General features: G+C 43.6%; 1 protein-coding gene across 11 annotated transcripts in view; it reads left to right on the top strand.

Annotated features, from left to right (window-relative positions):
* Nucleotides 1-153: 153 nt before the first annotated feature.
* The window catches only part of slc1a9 (solute carrier family 1 member 9), a 75,426-nt gene continuing 51,000 nt past the window's right edge, over nt 154-24,579 (top strand). For 2 of the 11 annotated variants that reach the window (XM_061847019.1, XM_061847020.1), the window contains exons 1-3: nt 335-601; nt 743-828; nt 8,708-19,393. The gene's annotated coding sequence lies outside the window, so the exon portion shown is untranslated. Of the gene's footprint in view, nt 294-334; nt 602-742; nt 829-8,707; nt 19,394-24,579 lie in introns of those variants that run through there. The other 9 variants (XR_009798892.1, XM_061847018.1, XM_061847011.1 and 6 more) reach the window with 8 other exon arrangements.

The following is a 24,579-nucleotide window of genomic DNA, read 5'->3' on the forward strand; positions in this document are numbered from 1 at the left end:
AGAAGTCCGTCTGCTGACCAAGGAGCGCACGCACCCAAAGTGCTCAATTAGCCCCGACAAGCAAGGCGAATCCAACACGGCATGACGGAAATCCGGCGCCTGAATGCCTCTCCAAAGAAGGCCAAACATGAACACATTCCCAGGTTGAAGCATGCGTGGTGGTGAGGTGAACAAGTTGACCCAAACGCTGCAACCAAGAACCTCCGCAACTCCTCCTGTCTGCAAGCGAGGCGCAAAAAAAAAGTCAAGTCGGGAGTCGTCAAGCTAATTTGACAGCAGGATCTAACATCCTGGTAGGGCTCTCAAAAACAAAAGCTATTCAAAGACACGACCAGCGTTAAACGTTTCTGTGCCCATTTCATTTTCCCATGAATGCAAACGGTTGGATAAATCTAAGTCCACAAAGTACGAAAAAAGCTATCATTTTAGCATAGCTTTTATTTGAGTCATTTCCTGTTTTTAAATTCGCTAGCTTGATGTAGCAACTTTTGGCTGTGTGATCCCCCTCCGGTTTGATAAAAGACGACGTTTTGAACAAGTTACTTATTGAAAACCACCCTGGACAAAAGTCTACAAGTTACTCATATAAAAGAGTGAAAGAGTAGGTGTATTTTTAGGATACATTTTCTCTGAATAATAGTCGCCTCATTCTGTTTGATAGTAGCTAAAATATTTTAACAAGCACATATTTGCGTGGCTGAAATAGTTTATCTCTTCTTTTTTTTTTCAACACCCCCCTTAGGCCGCCTAGGTGATTTCCTCTCCACCCACAGTTTTATAAGAAAACAATTAAATGAAATAGCAGCAGCGATGTTGGCCTGTATCCAGGTGAGTGTTTTTTGTTTTTTTTTGTACAAGTTGGTAACAGCAAAATCCGTTGTAGAGAGTGACGTCAATGCTACGTAGGCTCAATTTATCAGAGCAACTTTACCTGTTTCTTTCTCAGTGAGCTACATTATAACATACACATTGTTTGTTCAGACTCCCTCCAAAAAAAAGGAAGGAAAATAACAGTTGGAAGTCCAATGGAATCAAGTAGCAATGTATTGCCTGAAAACAACGGCAGTTACTGTCTTGAAGGAGACGTCTATCCATCTATTTTCTAAATCGTTTATCCTCATCAAGGCCACAGGTATGCTTGAGTCTACCCCAGCTAACTGCTGGCTAGAGGTGGCGTACACCCTGAACTGGTCTCCATCCAATATAAAAAACAACCATTCACACCCTCGTCCACACCGATAGACATTTTTGAGCAGGGGGTGTCAATCTCATTTTTGTCATGGGCTATATTGTAGCTACGGTTTCCTTCAGAGGGCCGTTGGGACTGTGAAACCATAAAAATCATTAATCGCCTCATCATAATTACACATGAAATCTATTAACCACTTTCTTTAAAATCAGAAATCAAGGGAAATGGGTTTTTCCAACTATTGTTGACGTTTGGTAACACAAAGATATTTTCAAGATTTCAACGTTATCATTTGTGATGTGACAATTTTAAATTTTGATACATATTTTAACAAGAATCATGGAAGATGATACATATGATTTGCCTTCGCGGGCCACATAAAATCATGTGGCGGGCCGGATCTGGCCCCAAGCCTTTAGTTTGACACCAATGTTTTAGTGTTTTATATGTTCATTGCGTCTGTTGTGCCTGCCCACCTATCATGTCGGAAATGAAACAGCCAAGTCAATTTTAAGAATTAATCGGTTTTTTATTTATTTACAAATTTATTTATGAGATAAACAATCAGCACCAGTATAGCTCATTAAAGTGGGACTGACATCCCTATAAACATTCTAAAATAGATATTGTAATGAAAAATACATATAACAGTAGTCACGTAAATGTCTATACGAAAAAAAAAAGTGAGCGGAGAGCACGTCATCCATGCACAAAGTTGCGCAATTGAGTGTCCCTCGACATCCAAGTGGTCGCCATATTAGTCGCGCCTTCTGTCGTTGACGTCATCGTCACTTCTGCCGTTGGAAACGCGCAGTGCCTGCTACTATGGAAGCCGAACAACAGAGATATTCGTATTTTTCTGATTCCCCTTCTGACACCGAAGCTCTTTTCGAAAAGGACAACACCACACAACCGAGTGAAGTTACCAGGGCAATATTATACTATTGTTTTGGGCCCTGAGGGCAATATTACACTATTGTTTCGAGCCATATTCAGATGATATCCGATCACGGCCAAACCGCATCCCGTCCGAACCACTCCCGCGGCGGAGATGAGCCATCGCGGCTCATCCCAGCCGGCCGGTATGGCTTATGACAGAGCCGAGCGGTGCTGCTTTAGGGGGGTGCTCGCAGTCGAGCCGGGGCGCTTTATGCACGCACGCGTCTGAGTAACGCATTCTCGGCTGGGTTCTTCACAGCCGCCCCCATCGCAAAGCCCGACGCGCAGCCTTTGCAGAAGCTGTGACTGCCGAACGCAGCGCCTCAGCCGGTGTGGCTGAGTTTCAGTGCCCAGGTGGAGCCGAGCTATGTTGCTTTTAGGGGTATGTTCAAAGCCACGATGAACACTATCGAGACATTGTTGGCTGGGTGACGCGCACATTGACACATTTCATAGGCGGATCTTTTGCTATGTTATGAGAGAGACCGATTATGTTTTTTTTTTTTTTTTTTTTTTTTGGAGCTGCATACACACCTACCAGTTATTTGGAACCCATGAAGCTCTCGTCCTCTGCACCCGTGCAATCCATTTTTCAGAACAGGGTCTCTTTAAAACTTATGAAGGGTAATTCCATTCTCCTGAGTGTTCAAGCAATGTCCAGCAATGCAATGAGCCGGCATTTTGGCTAACACGAAGGAACAACGAGCTACCTTCCCCGAGGTAAAACTAATGGAAACAAATGAGTCCACGAGGGGGCGCTGTTGTCCTTTACGGCACTTCCTGCTTCTTCTCGAAAACAAATCCCGGAGAGGATTTTCATGGCGGGACTTACAAAAAGCTGTATACGTCAAAATCATGTTTTGTGGTGAAAAAACACATGGGACCATATTGGCTGTGGGTTTTTCATTAATCATATACCAAAAATCATCCGTTTGATGACACTTGACCTTTAACGTAACCACTCCTACAATGAGTCTCTCAGCCAATGACATGACCAACCAGGCTGGATACTTGAAATACGATCATGTCAAGGCAAAAAGTAAGCAGAGCTGCAGTATAAACACAGATTGGCTTTCCCAGTGTTAGCTTGAGATAAAGTGGTATAATTTTTTCAGCCTCGATGTCAATATGTGGTTTGGGGCATATTTGTGTTACAATTCTAATTGGTGAGTATAATTTGGTGGTTTTGTGAAAAAGCTGATTCTTATTCAGATTCTGATGGGTGGTCTCTTTCAGTCAGATAACAGTGTTAGCTTCTGATGAACGACTGTGAATGTTTTTGGCAGGGTGGAGATCAAGGGCATTTGTGTTTGGAAATGAATCCATGTGTCAAAAATGCTCAAGATTAACCCCTAAAATGGACCAATTTCACCTTGGCAAAGAATATGGTGGAAAAAAAGTTTTAGCGTTCTTGCATGGCTATTTTGACAAAAGCATGGCACGCAGATCTTATTAAGGCTTCTGGGAACACTCAAAAAATGCATTGTAGACCTTATGTCTTAAAGTCTGATTAAGCCTCTAAAGGTAATCAATAGCAATTTGGTCTAATGATTTTGAAATAAGGCAAGTGCACACTCAGTGGCATTTTGTCAACTCATTTGCAAAAAAAAAATCCTTCGATAAGGTGAAAAAAAATCCTCTCAGGATTATTTTCACTGGTTTCCCTTACAATTAACATTCATTTAACATTCGTTACGCTTATCCTCACTATAGTCACAGGCATGCTGGAGCCTATCCCAGCTTTCTTCAGGCAAGAGGTGGGGTACATCCTGAACTGGTTTCCAGCCGGTCACAGCCCTATAATTTATTTTGTGAAAACATTCAAACTCATGTTAAACAGGAGGCAGCACACACCTGTGACCAATTAAAGTACGCTAGATTAACCCCAAATAAAATTCGACTGTCTCATAGTTTTAGGGCTGTTTTTCTTCAGCTGGAACTGGGACAAAGTGGAGAGAATTATGAACAGTTCAAAATACCAGTCAATATTACCAAAAAGCCATCAGGCTCTGCTAGGAAGCTAAAAACTGGTATCAAGAAAATACTTATTTGTTGTGAGTCAGAGGCACTTTAAGTGGTGGCAGGTGTCTTTAACACGAGTTTGAATTTCACAGTCTACTTCAGAGCAAGGCGGCACGGTGGATCAGCTGGTAAAGGGTTGGCCTCACAGTTCTGAGGTGCTGGGTTCAATCCCGGACCCGCCTGTGTGGAGATTGCATGCTCTCTCCGTTCCTGCGTGGGTTTCCTCCAGGCACTCCGGTTTCCCCCAAAATTCCAAAAACATGCAACATTAATTGGACACTCTAAATTGCCCCTAGGTGTGATAGTGAGTGCAGCTCTTTGTCTCTATGTGCCCTGGGATTGGCTGGCAACCAGTTCAGGGTGTACCCTGCCTCCTGCCTGTTGACAGCTGGGATAGGCTCCAGCACTCCCTGCGACCCTCGTGAGGATAAACGGTGAAGAAAATTGATGGACGGATGGGTGGATGGATGTATAATTCAGAGCATATCACCAGTTTTAACAGGGTGTCCAAACTTTTGCAACTACATTTTTGTTTCCTTGTACTTTTCATCTTGAAAAGCTTAAAAATGTTTTTGAACTGAGTTATACAGTTTGAAGGCTGCAACGATTGTAGAAAAAGTTTGGAAATTATTTCTTGGTCTCCTTTTTGTGTATCACAAAAATCTGGCATCTACTGTAGATGGGTTGATGGATAGAGCAGAGAGTTTTAACATCTTCCCAACTTTTCACATTCCCCTTTAAATCCTATTGTGATCCCCAAAACCTTTCCTTCCTATTTTTGACTCCATTTTCTGAATCCTAAGGGTAACTCATAAGGTTTTCAAGTGACTTTGATGGTGCCTCAACTTCCGAGTGGCTCATGTCCTCCAACTGGAGGCCAGACAGTCGCCGATCATAAGGGAGCTTGCTGGTTTTTGGGGACTGTATTGCCGTCGGGAAGAAATGCAGTTCCATGAAGGAAGATTTACATTCTACAAGCGCGTGTGACAGTCAACAACAATCTCGTTGGGCGTTCGCTATTCGTTATTCTCGTAGGATTGACGGATGGAGCCCCAGGCGGAGTGTGACCGAGCCATTGATCTCTTTCCAGGGCTTCTTTTTCTGATATTGCATCATCACATTGGAATATTGAACTCGATACCATGGCATGGTGTGTTATTTGTAGACACAAATATTCATGAAAAGTTGGAGCATTCAAGTCTTTGCAGTGATCCAAGAAGACAAGGCATGTGTTATCTTCCAGCATAAAATCCACCTTGTTTCGACTTGCCCTGCGTGCACTCAGATGTTTCACACATGCGACCTACATGTGTGCAGTGTTTTTTTTTTCTTTTCTTCCCCCTAAGGATAAAAATTTCCCTCGCTATTTTGCAGTTCACCTATTGCATTATCTGTGCGGGTTTTTTTTTTGCCACGTACATAGTGCGAATAATTTTCCATATTGCAGAATTTGAATATATGCTATAATTTTGTTCATCACCATGAAGATTAATTGGTGTACAAAACTTGTTCTAAAAATAAACAAAAAAGACTGAAAAAAAAGGTTGTCCTTTCCCCTTCCTGTATTTTTTTCCTCAATGTATATTTTTCTATAAGAAAAAATGATTTGAATAGCTTTATTCCACAAAACAAACTTTAAAACAAAAAGTTTTGGAAAAAAAACAAAAATTCCATTTCTAACAAATACTTTTTATATCTGTACAACCCCGCCCATCCCTTCCAAAAATAGGACTCAGACCTTTTACACAAAAATGTGACTTTTTTTTCCGCTCAAATCTGACTTTTTTTCTTCTTAAAAACTGATTTTGTTTTACACCAATCTGATCGGCCTGATCAGTATTGGTGGACAATTAGGATTTTATGATGATTGGCTTTAATGCCATAATTCGGTGATCTGATCAATGATGTCATTGTCATTGATTGGCTGCTACATTTGCTCTTTCCCAATTTCACTAAATCAGACAACTCCAATAAAATCTTGGATTCCGATATGATCACACCCCATCTTTTAATGTCACTGGGCTTTTTATTGTCAACTCAAAAGCGACCGGATACACTCGTTATCATGGCGATGACATCACAACGCATTTTTTATATGAACAAAATGGGAAATAATGTCTGCTGGTGGTTACCAGTGGTTGGAGTTTGGGTTCATCAAAGGCTTGCTTGAAGTATGTTCACATACTTTTAATATCATATGGCGCACAGGTCGCAAATGTTATGTAGCCTAGCAAGCTAGTGCTAATGCTAACGGTTGTGGGTAAACGTGCCGGCTTTACTTTGAATAATGGTTTCAACTTTTGGCGGGTGTGAAGTAATTTAATTGCCCAAAAAAATCAATTACAGTAAGTTAGCTCCAATTATTTCTGTCATGTTGTACTGTTGGTTTGACATAACTAGAGCAGTAATTTCCAATCTACATGGTGCAAAAGCACCTATAATACAATTGAAAAAATCTCTCAGGACACCACCAAAAAAAAATAAAAATCACTTCTTAAAAGGGGGACCACCACCCCAGTTAGCCAATCCAGAGGCACTGTCCCCGATGTCCACGCAATGTTGCGGAGGCGTGTCAACCAGCCCCACAATATCCAGATCCTTTAGGCCACCAAGGAGCTTTTAGAGGAACCCACCTCAGAGATTCCAGATACTGCTTCCTCATGGGAAGGCGTGTCGGTGGAATTGAGGGGGTCTTTGAAGTATTCTCCCCACCGACTCACAACATCCCTAATTGAGGTCAGCAATAACCTTCACTATACACAGTGTTGACGTTGCACTGCTTCCCACTCCTGAGACGCTGGACGGTGGACCAGAATTTCCTCAAAGGAGTCTTAAATTCGTTCTCAATAGCCTCACGAAACTCCTCCCACGCACTTGTTTTTGGATCAGTAACTACCGAAGCTGCATTCTGCTTGGCTGGCCGGTACCTATCAGCTGCCTTAGGAGTCTCACAGGAAATTCCTAAAGGACTCCTTCTTCAGCTTGACTGCATCACTCACTCTTGGTGTCCACCAATGTGTTCGGGGGTTGCTGCCACGACAGGCACTGACCACCTTACGGCCAGAGCTCCAGTTAGCCACCTGAGCAATGGAGTTGCGTAACGCCGTCCACTCAGACTCAATGTCCCTCTCCCGGAATATGAGCAGAGTTCTTTCGGAGGTGGGAGTTGAAATTCCTTCTGACGGGAATCTGCCAGACATTCACAGCAGACCCTCACAATACGTTTGGACCTGGCACATTGGACCGGCATCTTCCCCCATCATCGGAGTCAACCAGGTGATGATCACTTAACAGCTCCACCCCTCTCTTCACTCGAGTATCCAAGACATGCGGTCGCAAGTCCGATGACACGGCCACACACTCGATCATCGAACTGTGACCTAGTGTGTCCTGGTGCCAGGTGCACATGTGGACACTCTAATGCCTGAAAATGGTGTTTGTTATGGACAATCCGTGATTAGCACAGAAGTCCAGTAACAGAATACCACTCGGGTTCTGATTGGGGAGGCCGTTCTTCCCACTCACGCCCCTTCAGATCTCACTGCCATTGCCGACGTATGCATTGAAGTCCTCCAGCAGAATGATGGAATCCCCAGAGGGAGTGCTGGAGAGCACTCCCTCTAAGGACTCCAAAAAGGGTTGGTACTCTGAACTTCTATTTGATGCATGGGCATAAACAACAATCAGGACCTGTTCCCCCTCCTGAAGGCAGAGGTAGGCTACCCTCTCATTCAACCGGAGTGAACCCCGATGTCCAGGCGCCGAGTCGCGGGTTATAAGTATACCCACACCTGGTACCAGAGCCCAAGCGGTGCGTAGAGGTGAGTCTGATTATATCCAGTCGGAACTTGTCGACCTCACGCACCAGCTTGGGCTCCTTCCCTGCCAGAGAGGTGACATTCCATGTCCCTAGAGCTAGTTTCTGTAGCTAGGGATCATATCGCCAAGGTCCCCGCCATCGCCTACTGCCCGGCGCACATGATACCCGACCTCGATGGCCCCTCTCACAGGTGGTGAGCCCATGAGAAGGAGGACCCGTCACCAAAAGGGGGCCCTGGTGACCTGTGTCCGGAAAAATAGGTAATCCAAGATCCAATATTTGTATTCGTCATAGGGGGTTAAGAAGTACTTTGTCAGGTCCCTCACCTAGGATTTTTTTTTTTTTTTTTTTTTTTTTTTTTTTGGCCATGGCTGACCCTACCAGAGGTGTGAAGCCCTAGACAACTTAGCTCCTTGGATCATCAGGACACACAAATCCCTCCACCATAATACGGTGGCGGCTCGAGGAGGGCGGTTGTTTTTGTATAAACACTTAAATAAAATTGCTCATAGTAAAACTGTTCTGATGGACTGTAAATGCTGTAATCTGATTCTTTTAATAAGACATATAACATAAATGGATGACACTTACTTGATTACAGTACACACTGTCTTATGTTGCTCACAGCGGTCAAAGAGATCGCTCAGGGGCTTAGTGTGTTTGCTCAGACATAAAAATTTGAACTGAACATTGGTGTGGGGTTTAATCTGTATTGACATTTGTGTGTGTGTTTTCAGCGCAGGCATGGATATGAGTTTTGCAGACACAATGGCTGACACCCAGACAGTTCTCCACGTCCTTGCCTCAGATAAGTGAACCCTTCACATGCAGACACCAGAGGGGGGTGGCTGGGTTGTAGTGGGGGATAGGGTGTCGGGGTTCAGCACTTTTGACCACTGGGCCTCTCCACCTTGAAAGGACCTTGTTGAATAGCACAGTCATAAATTGCGGGATGAGCCAAAAACCTCCCCCCATCACAAACCCCAATGCCGCCCTCCACTCTGTTCAATGAGTGGATGGTGGTTTCCATCTCGGCTAGCCTCTCGCTCTTTATAGAGATGAAAGGATAAGCAGAAGAATGGGCACAAAAGACTGGTAGGTTCGTGTTACCGGGATGGCCCTCGGAGAAAGCTCATGAAAGCCTTTGAGGATGGGAGAAGACACAGAAACCAACAGGGAGACGGCCCGTCGTCAAAAGACATTTGGCATGAAGCCCCGATGCTAAAACGGCTCACCTGTGGACTCAATTCAAACTCAAACCTTGATCTTAAAGCAGTCACATTAAATATTGTTATTGTCCTATTTCATCTAATCACTTTTAGTTCAATACATGGGTAATAACTCAATGTAGTTAAATTACTTTATTGTAATTAAATTACTATACACACACTGAAACTTTAGAGCATAATATGACATAATGTCAACATGTTTAAGTGTTTTCTGTCCCACACCCACAACATTTTTTTAACTTTATTGGTGGTCAGATATTTACAGTACAACATCAAAAGACACGCAACAAGGCTAAAAATAAACTAGCTTTTGGATTCAAATACATTGTGCATTATGCCAATGTGGAGTAAATCTCGTTTGGTGAGTTGATCAATGTCATCATTAAACACATCATTGATCAGATTGGCGAATTCTGACAAAGCTGATCAGCCAATTAGAATAGAATGCTAACTATCGGCCGATAACAATCAAGCCGATCAGATCATTATAAAGTTTAATTGGGAGTTTAGTGAGACTTGAGCCTTCTTTATACTTGCTGGAGCGGTGACCAAGCTGGCGTAACTGCGGCTATCCTGCATGTACTTTGCCTTTATACTGAAGCGCAACCCACATCGCAGTTTGAAAATTTACTGCAGTTTCCTTTCATGTCACGTGTACCGCCATCGCTGGTATTAACCAGTTGATATGTTTAATTGTGGTGCAAAATTGATCAAGAAGGCGTTGACATAGGTGGTATGTGGAACAGAGAGGAACAGTGAGTACGTCATCGCAGCATGTGACTAAAAAAGACCAATCACAAGAGGTGATCTCTGCGGCATTTTACATGCAGAAACAATATTTGCTGTGTGGATGTTCACTGATGCACCACTCTGGTCAATGCTTTGGTCACCTGATGCAATGCAGGTGTTGTCAGGGTATAAAGACACCTTTACAATAAATATAAATTGTCTACACCCCTTCACAGGTAAATGATTGCTAAACATTTCCATTATTAATGTGACATACAAGCTGTTCAACTCAGAACCAAACAACTCGGATAATGTGGTTGCACAAGTGTCCCCCCCAATATAAGTGAGGATTTCGCTGATTTCAGAGTTACCCAGTCACTAACAAAATCAATTCAAACGCTTGCTAAATGATGGTCACCATACATCTGCCACCATTTCAAGTACCTCTGAGTAACGCCAATGAAGTTGAGCTCCTCTGATTTCCCAACATATTAATGGTGGGAATGGTTTTGAAGTGATTTATCTAGGTCTAATTTTCTTATACCACCAAAACCTGGTATTTAAACGTTGGATGTATCGACTTTTTATATCAACCGTGTCCCAATGAACTTACATTTGGTCTCAAATTTGCATGAATCAGATAAGGACACAATTCTAACAGCAGGAAATCATGCACTGTTTAGTTTTACACACAACGTAGCAGGAAATTGAAAAGTAACCAAATAAATCCTGATTTGTGCCAATTTTATGTGTGTGCCTGTGATACTATGTGTACAGTAATTGATGTGGCGTGACCCCTGCCAAGAATAGCAAAGCATGCAACTATTTGATGCCCCTCTAAAAATGATTATAATTGTTTACAAGCCAAAAGAAGAAGATATTAAGAGTTGAAACTAGGGACAGGAAAGTACTGATGCCATATAATGGCAGTGGGTCATTACTTGCCTTATTTCAATTTATTGGATACTTATGAAGTATTACTTATGATACTTAAGGCACAAAAAGAAAAATGACAAGAGCTCGTAAGACGATGGATGTTGAAACAGGACAATGAGTTAAAACACAAGCAAATCAACAACAGAATGGCTTCGGAAGAAGAAAACGCAAATTCTGGAATGGCCCTGTCAAAGTCCTGACCTCAACCTGATTCAGGTGGTGCAGAATGACATCAAGAGAGCTATTCCCATCCCAGCAATCTCCATGAAGCAACAGTTTTGTCGCAAGGAATGGTCCTAAATTCATTGAAATCATTTTGCGCATCTGATCTGCAGCTACAGGAAACCTTTGGTTGAGGTTAGTGCTGCCAAAGGAAGGTCAACCACTTATTAAATCCAAGGGTAAATTTACTTTCCTCAGACCTGTGAATGTTTATAAACATGTTTTAACTCTATATATTGTAAATATGAGAACACAGGATTATTTGTTTGGTATTAGTTCAGGCAGACCCTGTTTATTTAGTCTTGCGAACATGGTAATGATCTGATGATGATCAGATAAATTCAATAACCAATTTATTCAGAAATTTATGAAATTACAAAGGGTTCACGTACTTAGTCCTTCCACTGATAAATGTCAGCAATTCAAAAGATTTTTAAAGTTTATTATTTTGAATGTTTGCAATTCGAGGTTTGATCTGCTATTGTTGACTGTACTGTACTATAGTTGAGCTGTTTTCCCTCTTTTCAAGTCCTGTGAAAAGGTTTTAATGAGAATTAGTGTTTGACAGCAGAGGCCCCCTTCAAGGATGCACAGTAGCGCCATTAAATTGAGTTTTCCCAAATGAGTGGGATCTTCACCTTCAACACACACTCCCACTCTCCTCGTCTGTCTCCCTCATGGCATTCCTACTCCTCGGCGGCGTATTGTGTCACTCACTCGAAAGCCAATAAAAGCCATCCGCAGTTCTCTGCATCGTAGTCTTTGCCCGGACTTGCCCTGCGTGCTGGCAGATATTTTGTGCCTGGAGGGGGTCACGTCAGCCAGAGTTTGCAGAGAGAAAGTTGTGAGCGCGGGCAAACAAAGGTGTCGAGCCAAAAGGGCGCCAGTCCTTCTCCTCCTGCTCGTCCTGGTGTCGTCACCTCTGGGATATTACCCACTTTACTGTCAACGCCCATGCCACTATTTTTAAAACTTTTTTTTTTTTTTTTTTTTGTCGAAGCACCAGAGTCAAAAGGGTGGGATCAAGGTAAATTCAAATACAAACTCTGGGGTTCAATTTATCTTTTCATAAGTGAGGAGTGTACTCTTAGAACTGCTCCATTACAAAAAGCCCTGAGACAACTGCTGTTGCAATTTGGCACTATATATATTGAACCTTGAATTGAATTGAATCTAATTAAAAACTCACATTTGGATGGTGTCAGGTGTGTGCCAAGGCAACATATAACACTGAACTGATGATTTTAGCCAATAAGAAGCATGAAGAAAGTAATTTCCAGAAAAGTCACAGTAACCTATCATACACGCAGAATTTCATTCATTTTCTGTACCACTTATCCTCACAAGGGTCACAGGTGTGCTGGAGCTGATCTCAGCTATCTTCATGGGTACACCTGAAACTGGTCCCCAGTCAATCGCAGGGCACACTCAAACAACCATTTGCAATTTAGAATCTTCAGTCAACCTCTCAGACAGGATTTTGGGATGTGGGAGGAAACTGGCATACCCAAAGAAAGTCCACGCACGCACGGGGAAAACTCCACACAGGTGAGGCTGGGATTTGAACCCTGGTCCTTAGAACTGTGAAGCAAATGTGGTAACCAGTCACTCACTTTTTCACATTAAAAGGAATAAAGAAAAGTACTTAAGATGTTTATAACGTTTTTCCATTTTATTAATATATGTATTTTGTTGTGATTTTATTTTTTTCCCCGTTTCAAATGGTCTATCCCTTTGTATTCAAATTATTTCAATCATGTAAAGCTAATTGAGTTACCTTGTGTATGAGATGTGCTATATAAAATAACCCAAATGATAAAGTAACAAAGAAACACCTGAATAAACCTCAAACTGAAGACAAGTCATGTCAGACAATGAAAGTCAACAGACAAGCATTGAAAGAAGCCAGGGAACTAAATACACACAAATTGACTAGACAACAAACAACACCTGGACAAGACAAGTGGCTGTTGGGAGCTGATTGATCGACAAGACCAAGTGGACACAATAACCAAATGAGCACACAAGATATGAAAAACATGGCACACAGGGAAACAAACAAAGCCAAATACAATCCAAAACAAACCAGAAGTTTGCAATACTTCTCCTTAAAGAAAGGATCCCAGACGTTCCCAAAAGCCACGAACAAAGAAAAAGTTACCAAAACAGGGTGGATGGAAGAGGGCCTGGAGGCGGGTTGAGAATCCGCCGCTTCGAGTCAGTCTGGTGGCCATCCAAGCCACCAGATGTCATGTGCTTGACTGGGTCGTTCAGTTGGGCGGTCGTGATCTCAAAGTCAGTGGCAATGCAGGGGCTAGGAAAGAGGGTCGAGTAGCCGCTGCTGTACGGTTGCTGTCAGAGCCGGGTCGGGTGGCGGCCGCTTGACAGGCGCTGGTGGAGCAGGGATGAGGAGTGGCCACCCAACAAGCGACTGCAGAGCAAAGACAGATGGTGGTGGCTGGACGAGTACCACCAGAGCAAGGATGGATGGCGGCTGCTGGACAAGTGCCACCAGAGCAGGGTCAGGTGTCATCCGCTGGAAGAGATCCGCCGGAGCCTGCCGCAATTGCCGAGAAGCAGGGATGTGAACCTGCCAAAGAGCAGGAATAAGAGGGTGTTGCAGCTGCCAAAGAGCAGGAACTGGAACCTGCTACAACTGCAGGGAACCAGGCAGGCGGTGTGCAGGTCAACGGAATGTGCTTTCTTCTGGATCCAATTCTGGTTGGTTTACTCAGGTCACTTTAGGGGGTTTTGGAGGAGGCAAGGCAAAATACAGAGCACCTAAGTGCAGGAAGGTAATTCCCTCACAAAAGTCACAAAAATCATGTTTAATTCCAAATCATTGGCAAATATTATGGAAAAAGCTAACACACGAAGGCCCAACACTGATAATAAAAGTAACAGAAAAACTCGAAATCAAAACAAAACTATAGGCGACTACAATGTGACACAGTGACAATGACAACGAACAAACAAGGACTGAAAGAAAGCAGGAAACTAAATACACAGAAGACAACAAGAACACTTGGACAAAACACAAGTGCTGGGGGGAGCTGATTGGTCGACAATGTAGAAAGTTGATTGGAAGAGAGGGCAAATAACGAAATGAGCGCAGAAGATGTGAAAAACATGGGATATAGGAAGAAAGGGAAACAAAACTAAACACAATCCAAAACAAAATACAGACCATGACAAAAACAATATTATATTATTGACAGAATATAGCTACAAGTAAGAAAAAAGGTATTTATGGAAAGAACTACATGTAAAATTTGCAAATTCTAAGAAAAAATAGTGAAATAACAATGAATGGAGAATGACTTCTAAACAGCTTTGATGGAATTCTGGCCCCCACATGGCATCTGTGGTGGGGAAAGTAGTACACTATCAACAATGTCCCTCATGGGGATGGGGCGCTCCTGACCTAAGCTCGGGATGTTGGGAGTTGGTGGTATCAATACCTCCTCAATTCTACCGACACACCTTCCCAATGTCTTAAAAAGCGACTATCCCATAGATTTGAGAATGATAAGGGAATGGCCAACGACTTGAACACCTCCTATTGAAGATTTGAAAAGGGACACTTTGACACCCCACACCCATCCACCTGCATCACTTACCACCATCACACCTCTGACTCCCTCTCTTTCCTTGAGCATCCACGAACAGAAGGTGAGATGCATCTTCAAACAACAAAATATCAACAAAGTAGGAGGCTCTGACCTTGTGTCTCCACCCTGCCTTGTAGTTTGGGTACCGGGCAAACAGTTCTTCTGGATGACCCAGTCAACATGGCACTGCACTTGATCTTAGAACAACGCGACAGTGCGGGGACCTACATGAGGATCCTGTTTGTGGACTTCAGCTCTACATTGCAAGGACACTAAAGGTGAGCCAGGGAGACACCACTTCATCTACACGTACCATCAGCACCAGGACACCCCAAGGTTGTTTCCTCTCTCAACTGCTCTTCTCTCCCTACATGAATGACTGTACCAAGCTTGTGAAAATTTCAAATGACACCACGGTAATCAGCCTCATTAAAGATGGTGATGAGTCTGCATAGCGACAGGAAGTGGATCGGCTGGAGCCGTGGTGTGGCTGACACAGCCTGGAGCTAAATACCCTCAAGACAGTTGAGAGGATCATGGCATTCCGGAGGGATACTTCACCATAGCTGCCCCTCATGGTGTCCAACTGCCCTGTGTTAATCTTTGAGACCTTCAAGTTCCCGGGCATTACGGTCTCTCAGGACCTGAAGTGGGAGATCACCATCAACTCCATCCTGCAGTTTCTGAGGAAGCACTGCATCCCACAGGAGCTGTTGAGGCTACCCTAGGTGGAGGAGTTCAAGTATCTCTGAGTCTTATTCTAAACTGTGTGAAGAATGGAGCGGAAGATCATCAGGTTGATCGGTGCAGCGTCTGCAGTGACGATCTCTGTATCGACAGTCTCTATCAATCATTCATGGTGAAGAAAGAGCTGAGGCCAAAGCTCTCTATTTCCAGGTTGATCTACCTTCCTCCCCTCACCTATGGTTACGGGCAGTAGGCCGTGACGGAAAATACAAGATCACTGATACAAGTGGCCAAAATGAGCTTCTTCCGCTGGGTGACTGGGCGCTCTATTAGAGCTCAGTCATCCGGGAGGGCCTCAGAGTCGAACCGGTCCTTCTGCGCATTGAGTTGAGCCAGATGAAGTGGGTCGGGCATCTGGTGAGGATGCCTTCTGGATGCTTCACTGGTGTGGTGTCCCATGCACGTCCCACCAAGCGAAGGCCTCGAGGACAACCCAGGACACGTTGGAGAGCCAAGCTGGCCGGCCTGTCCTGGGAACGCCTCGGAATCCCCCCAGTAGAGCTAGACGAAGTGACTGTGGAGAGGGAAGGCTGGGCTTCACTTTTGAAGCTGCTGCCCAAATGACCCGAACTGAAAGAAAATGGATGGATGTATGATAAAAAAAAGGCAAACCATTAATACGAATTCCCATTAAATAACCACAAATAATGAGCGCTGAATTGATGTGTGAAAGCAGCTATTTTAAAAATGGAATGAAAAACAATTAACTAATAGAAAATCTAAAAGGGGTAAAAAAGCAAACTGACTTTGAAAAAATGTCAATGCAGCAAATATAACATCCATCCATCTATTATCCGAGCCGGATATCCCAACAAGAGTCACAGGAGTGCTGGAGCCTATCCCAGCCATCATCGGACAAGGGATGGGGTACACCCACGTACATAGAAAAAAAAAAACAACCATTTGCACTCATAATCACATAATTGATTAAAAGAAACATTGAAGAAATTTTTTATAATGTTCTACCTGCATGAAAAAGAAAAATTTTAGTTTGCACGTGGACAAAGAAATGTGTTCAAACATGACAGAGCAATCTAACAACCCACTTCCTCATTTTTGGTTTTTGGGGGGGGGATTTGTGTTTTGGGACAAACAACGTTTTCATGAACCCAAGCAGATTTTCATTCTGTCGTTAAATCCCCCTTAAATACAAACCTGATCCGATTTACGCAGCTCTCCTCCTGCCTTGTACATGAACTCGGCTGTGGCGCTATCCCACCCTGCACTTGGGACCGTAGTCCCAGAACCCAAGTCCTGCTTGTGTCCAGATGTCACTCACACACGCACACCTAGCATGACATAATTACACGTCCACTGTTACTTTTGGACATCTTCCTTCAATGGAAACTGTAATTGGAAACAAGCTATTATTTCAATTATGGCAAATGGCTGAGCTCGTCTAGGCGGCCAAAGTGTGGCAGACGTCACTTATCAATTATGGGGACCTCACTGCCATAACGCGCTGTGCTATATACTAGCTCCATATAGCGAGGGGACGGGGGATGATGTTGGGGGTTGAACCACCATTCCATCCTCTTCCAGTCTGATTTGTTGGCTGTTTTGGTTGTTGGCTGACATCCTTTCTTCAATCAATGGACCTTGCCAATTGACCTTTACCACACATATCCACGCACACACATGCACACATAAAGTGATGTAAAGCCCCACATGGTTCCAATTTCAGGGTTAATGCACCGCTCCTTGCAATCTGACCCAATTAACCCGAGTCAGCTGGAAATGTCCCAGCTCTCGACGCGGTGGCAAAGAGGTAAAGGTTCAAAGGTGACTACTTGTATGTATGCCAGTGTGTTTTTGGGTGGGGGATGGTGGACACCAAAGGTCTGGCTGTGTGACAGCCATCACTCAGTAAACCTGTTGCTGCTTGTCACATGTTCAGCACAGGTGCAATATTGATACAAATGTCTCACATATAGATAATGTATTTTAGCTGTACAATATCCTGGTTAGGGAATACAAACTAGTTCTTATTGAGGAGTGGTTCCTGGTAATTCAATTCCTAGAAATGTTTTCTTTGGTTGCCTGATGATTTTCACTTATCGATTAGGAAAGAAAAAAAAGACCAGTGCTTTGACTGGGACTCCACTGCTTGTGGGGGCACTTTTAAAGCGCCTCACAGAAGAAGGGGGGAAAAGCGCTACATTATGGAGTGTGATTTGGCTGAGGCAGCGTAGGGACGAGCAGGGCGGAAAAAAATTATTGTAAAAAAAAATCAAACAGAGTTTTAACAATGTCTTGGCTACTGGTGAGGCCGCTTAAAGCAACTCGTTCTCATATGTAATTGTGCACATGGCATGCTGTGACTGATAGAAAAACTAGGAGGAGAAAAAAATAGAACTGGCCGTCAAGGGAGTGCTTGCTACTGACCAGGCTTCTTTAAAACCCACCTTTCTCGGATGGGCTTCTGGGGAGCACTTAACTCTTTCTGGAGGTGCCTTTTTCTAAAAAATGTGTTTCTTCAAAACAGGGGTCTCAAACATGTGGCCCGCGAGGTGATATTTTGCGGCCCCCGCCTTAATATGAAAGTATAATGGGCGTGCGGCCCTTGAGTTTTATATGGATGGCACTTTTACAGTGTTGTGTGCGGAGCAGACCAATCACAGTGTGGTAGATGGGCGTGTGACATCGACCGGTCTTGATGCAAGGAGAGAAACAATTTTCAATGACAAAGTTACAGCAGCGTTGCCAAGGAGAGTTTTTGAAAACAAAAAATTTTTTACAAGTTTTACACACACCAAAACACAAAAAAACACCAGCGTCCTTCATCTTATTTTGTGTTTAAAAAGAGATGTTTGAGAAGATGAAATTGTTTTTAATTTCTGATTTTAATTCCACATAAGTCTATGTGCACTGAGGCTTCGGCCCCGCCTCAGCCAGACTCACCCTCCAGCAGCCCCAAGTTAAATTGAGTTTGAGACCCCTGCTTTAAAATGTGCAGAAGGTATTTCGCAAAACTAGGTCAGGTGATGATTTTTGTTTTTTTTACCCAACAATTATTTGTTATATGAGTGGATTATCCATCTATTTTGTGTACTGGTTATCCTCTCTAGCGTCGCAGGCATGCTGGAGCCTATCCCAGCTATCTTTGGGCGAGAAGCGGGGTATACACTTAACTAGTCACCACCCAATCGCAGTATGTGTCATGATCCTGCCGCTCCAGCCCGGGTTGTGCAGGTGCCCGCGCTGTTGCGCTGATTGGGAGGCGCACACCTGCGCCTCATGCGGGCTGATTATCCTGGTTATTTATATGACCCCGATGACGACTGGTCCGCGCCAGATCGCTGAGCTTCATGTCCCGTTCGAGTACTCCCGTATCACTGATCGACAACCCGGGTGTACTGACCTTCGCCTGTTCTCCGACCAACCCCGTAAGCCTGACTCCTTTGACACTTCTTTCTGCTTTGATCTTTATCCCGTGTACCAACTCCTGCCTGCCCGCTCACCTGCTCTCTTCGCCCGACGTCCCAACTACCGCTGCTGCACCTGACGCTGCTTGTCACTCATCCTTTTTTTTTGCATAGTCGCCCAATGTCAAAGATAAATGAACATAATTTTTATAATTTTTCATTATGTTCTTTGAATGCTTATTTTTGGCGGGTGGGGGGACTTGGAACGGATGAGTATATTTACATGGGAAATACGCTTTTACTTATGAAAAATTCACATTAAGAAAGGACTTCCGGATAGGTTAATTTCCTAAGTAGATGTTCCACTGTATTCACCTTAATTTTCCCACCTGTTTTTCTCATCTCTCCAGTTTATACACGTTCTTCATGTTGATGGCCTCATCTGCTTACAGCTTTGACTTGATGTTGATCAGATGATCCACTCCAAGAAGATTTCTGAATGCTATTTTGATACAATTCATTCAACTAAAGCCTTTTTCACAATCTGCACTGGATGCTTGAAATGTATCACAAATATCCACGAGGTGAGTGGTGTTTTTTTTTTTTTTTTTTTACATTTCAGCTTTTGCTTTAACTTCCTCATTTGCATCTTACGTCTGCGTACAATTTCAACCGCTTCCAAATGACTTTTCGACTGAATGTGACGCTTGAGGTAGTCCAGCTTCCATTTCGTCCACAGTTTTCCTTCCGTAAACTCGCTGGCTACTTTGGCTTCACATGTTTTGCCGAGCAGACCTTTTGCACTTGGAAAAAAAAAAAAAAAACAAATTGTTCTTTTGTTTGCACAAACTCAGGTACCCATTCCATCTTAAAATAATTGCATTTCTTTTTAACTTTGGTTTCAAGAGGTGTATTTTGCCATTAATACAATGGGTTAAACAAAAGCAGAGTATCTCACATCTTCTTCCCTATACATTACACCACATACATCATTGTTTCGTTAGCGAAAAACATGTGGTGGGTCCCGCATAATGATGTTGGCATTGTCAATCAAGTTGATTCAGTGCGAATCAGATCATTGGCTGGAGCAACCAGTCCCCCCTCACTCATTGAATCACATTCCAAAATAGCAGCGACTGAATATCCATCCGTTTTCTGAGCTGCTTATCCTCACGAGAGTTGCGGGAGTACTGAAGCCAATACCAGCTGTCATCAGGCATGCGACAAAGTACACCTTGAACTGGTTGCTAGCCATTTGCAGGGCACATGGAGAAAGACAACAGTCACATTCACGATCACACCTAGGGGCAATTTACACCCTCCAATTAATGCACGTTTTTTAAATGTGGAAGCAAACCCGAAGAAAAGCCACGCAAGCATGGGAGAGAACATGCAGACTCCAGACAGGTGGGGCAGGGATTTGAACTCCAGTCCCCAGAACTCTAAGCCCAACGCTCTACACCTGCACCACCATGCCACCAGAGACTGAATAGTTATTTTATTTTTATTTCAGGTAGGATTTGTGTCTATGCGTGGAGACTGTAACACGGGTGCGCAATTGGGGACATGCGTTGTTTAGAGAGAATATAGATATCTGTTCCATTATTCCGACCAATTGAAAAGTCCATTAAGTAGCCAAACTTAAATGATCATAGGTTGCCCTGATCATGTCCTAATGTACCCCTTGAAATGGAAATCATGGCCAACATTGGTTTTAACTTCCACGCAGCTTACCTAACGTAACATCTTTTTGACTGACACTTCAAAAATTCTAATCAGACCGGTAAAGAAAAAGGATCAAATGAAAACCAAGCCATTTTTCTAACTTTGCCTTAGTCTTATGGTAGGCTTTCTTTACTTCTTCCACTCTAAAGTAGGTATGCTGAAAAGCTCGATTATGATGGGGATATTGTTGCCAAAGTACCATGCAATTGCTGTACTCTATGATTCATTATACCTTATAGTATGACATGAATCTCGGTATTCTCCTGAACAAGCGATGAAAATATCGTTATGACCCAGTACATTAAACATACGCATGCATGTAAGTCTACTGAACCCTAGAAAACCCAAGACATGCAAATCCTCTTTTAAATATGTGACCCCGTGCATTCTCTCGGGTTAAATATTACCAAAAAAAAAATTCTTGCCTGAAAAAGAAATTATTTTCCTTTCGGCTTGTCCCGTTAGGGGTCGCCACACCGTGTCATCTTTTTCGATCTTAGCCTATCTCCTGCATCTTCCGCTCTAACCCCAACTGTCCTCATGTCTTCCCTCACCACATCCATAAACCTTCTCTTTGGTCTTCCTCTCGCTCTTTTGCCAGGCAGGTCCATTCTCAGCACTCTTCCACCAATATACTCACTTTGTCGCCTTTGAACATTTCCAAACCATCGAAGTCTGGTCTCTCGAATCTTGTCTCCAAAACATCCAACTTTGGTTGTCCCTCTAATCCTATCCAACCTGCTCACTCCGAGCGAGAACCTCAACATCTTCATTTCTGCTACCTCCTGTTCTGCTTCTTGTTGTTTCTTCAGTCCCACTGCCTCTAGTCCGTACATCATGGCCGGCCTCACCACTGTTTTGTAAACTTTGCCCTTCATCCTAGCAGACACTCTTCTGTCACATAACACACCAGACACCTTCCGACAGCTGTTCCAACCTGCTTGGACCTGTTTCTTCACTTCCTTACCACACTCTCCATTGCTCGGGATTGTTGACCCCAAGTATTTGAAGTGATCCACCCTCGCTATCTCTTCTCTCTGGAGCTTCACTCTTCCCCCACCCCTCTCATTCACGCACATATATTCTGTTTTACTTCGGCTAATCTTCATTCCTCTCCTTTCCAGTGCATGTCTCCATCTTTCCAATTGTTCCTCTGCATGCTCCCTGCTTTCACTGCATATGACAATATCATCTGCGAACATCATGGTCCAAGGGGATTCCAGTCTAACCTCATCTGTCAGCCTATCCATTACCACTGCAAACAGGAAGGGGCTCAGAGCTGATCCCTGATGCAGTCCCACCTCCACCTTAAATTCCTCTGTCACACCTAAGGCACACCTCACCATTGTTCTGCTGCCATCATACATGTCCTGTACTATTTTAACATACTTCTCTGCCACACCAGACTTACACATGCAGTACCACAGTTCCTCTCTTGGTACTCTGTCATAGACTTTCTCTAGATCCACAAAGACACAATGTAGCTCCTTCCGACCTTGTCTGTACTTTTCCACTAGCATCCTCAAGGCAAATAATGCATCTGTGGTACTCTTTCTAGGCATGAAACCATACTGTTGCTTGCAGATACTTACTTCTGTCCTGAGTCTAGCCTCCACTACTCTTTCCCATAACTTCATTGTGTGGCTCATCAACTTTATTCCTCTATAATTCCCACAGCTCTGAACATCACCTTTGTTCTTAAAAATGGGAACTAGAATACTTTTCCTCCATTCTTCAGGCATCTTTTCGCCCGCAACTATTCTGTTGAATAAGTTGGTCAAAAACTCCACAGCCATACCTCCACCGGTATGTCATCAGGACCACCTGCCTTTCCATTTTTCATCCTTTGTAGTGCCTTTCTGACTTCCCCCTTACTAATCATTGCCACTTCCTGGTCCTTCACACTTGTCTCTTCAACTCTTCCTTCTCTCATTTTCTTCATTCATCAACTTCTCAAAGTATTCTTTCCATCTATTTAGCACACTACTGGCACCAGTCAACACATTTCCATCTCTATCCTTAATAACCCATACCTGCTGCACATCCTTCCCATCTCTATCCCTCTGTCTGGCCAACCTATAGAGATCCTTTTCTCCTTCCTTCGTGTCCAACCTGGTGGACATGTCTTCACATGCCTCTTGTTTAGCCTTTGCCCTACGTCGCATCTCGCTGTACTCCTTTCGCCTCGGTCCTCTCAGTGTCCCACTTCTTCTTCGCTAATCTCTTTCCTTGTATGACTCCCTGTATTTTGGGGTTCCACTACCAAGTCTCCTTCTCCCCTTTCCTACCAGAAGACACACACCAAGTACTCTCCTGCCTGTCTCTCTGATTACCTTGGCTGTCGTAGTCCAGTCTTCCGGGAGCTTCTGCTGTCCATCGAGAGCCTGTCTCACCTCTTTCCGAAAGGCCACACAATATTCTTCCTTTCTCAGCTTCCACCACATGGTTCTCTGCTCTATCTTTGTCTTCTTAATCTTCCTACCCACCACCAGAGTCATCCTACACACCACCATCCTATGCTGTCGAGCTACACTCTCCCCTACCGCTACTTTACAGTTAGTAATCGCCTTCAGATTACATAGTCTGCACAAAATATAATCCACCTGCGTGCTTCTACCTCCGCTCTTGTGGGTCACTGTATGTTCCTCCCTCTTCTGGAAATAAGTGTTCACTACAGCCATTTCTATCCTTTTGGCAAAGTCCACCACCATCTGTCCCTCAAAGTTCCTTTCCTGGATGCCGTACTTACCCATCAGTTCTTCATCACCCCTTTTTCCTTTACCAATATGTCCATTACAATCTGCACCAATCACAACTCTCTCGCTGTCTGGGATGCTCAGAACTACTTCATCTAGTTCCTTCCAGAATTTCTCTCAACTTCTTTCTTCTCAACTCTAGGTCGCATCCTACCTGTGGGGCATAGCCGCTAACCACATTATACAGAACACCCTCAATTTCAAATTTTAGTCTCATCACTCGATCTGATACTCTTTTCACCTCCAAGACATTCTTAGCCAGCTCTTCCTTTTAAAATAACCCCTACTCCATTTCTCTTCCCATCTACTCTCTGGTAGAATAATTTAAACCCTGCTCCAAAACTTCTAGCCTTACTACCTTTCCACCTGCTCTCTTGGATGCACAGTATATCAACCTTTCTCCTAATCATGTCAACCAACTCCTGATCTTTTCCTGTCATACTCCCAACATTCAAAGTCCCTACACTCAGTTGTAGGCTCTGTGCATTCCTCTTTTTCTTCTGACGACGGATCCGGTTTCCTCCTCTTCTTTGTCTTCGACCCACAGTAGCTGAATTTCCACCGACGCCCTGCAGGTTAGCAGTGCCGGGGGCGGGCGTTGTTAACCCGGGCCACCACCAATCCGGTATGAGATTCTTTAGATGAACGCTCATATTTGTTTTGCACAGTTTTTACGCCGGATGCCCTTCCTGACGCAACCCTTTGCATTTATCTGGGCTTGGGACCGGCCTACAGATTGCACTGGTTTGGGCCCCCATAGAGGTGCCTAAAAAATAAATTACTCTCTTTAATTTTGTACCAAACTAAAGAGAGGAGCACAGCTTGGTTGGTAAAGTGGTCATCTCCCAACCTGAAGGTTCTCCCTTTGATCGTGATCCTCTATGACTTGGGTTGGGCATTGATAACCGATTGGAACCAGGACTAAGGGTTCAGTACTACAGCCAAGAAAGTACTGTACTTTATCATGATATTGAACTTTTAATATGTTGTGAAGCTACCAATAAGGACAAAGATGAATTGCATACTATTGTAATGAGAGGTAAATCCCAGTGCAAGTCTAGATAAATGGACGGGGTTGCGTCAGGACAGGCATCCAGCTTGAAATTTTGTGTTCATCCAAAGAATTCACTACCAGATTGCGGCATTTACCAACATGGGCACTGGTGGAGATTCATCTACTGTGTTGAAGGTGAAGGAGAGGTGGAAAGCGGGTTCTTTGGAAGAATACTTTGAGGAGTTGATAAATGACAGAAGAAAGAATAGAAAAGGCAACTGCAATGGACCAGGAA

The sequence above is a fragment of the Syngnathoides biaculeatus genome, chromosome 16 (assembly GCF_019802595.1).
Source record: "Syngnathoides biaculeatus isolate LvHL_M chromosome 16, ASM1980259v1, whole genome shotgun sequence".
Lineage (NCBI taxonomy): Eukaryota > Metazoa > Chordata > Actinopteri > Syngnathiformes > Syngnathidae > Syngnathoides > Syngnathoides biaculeatus.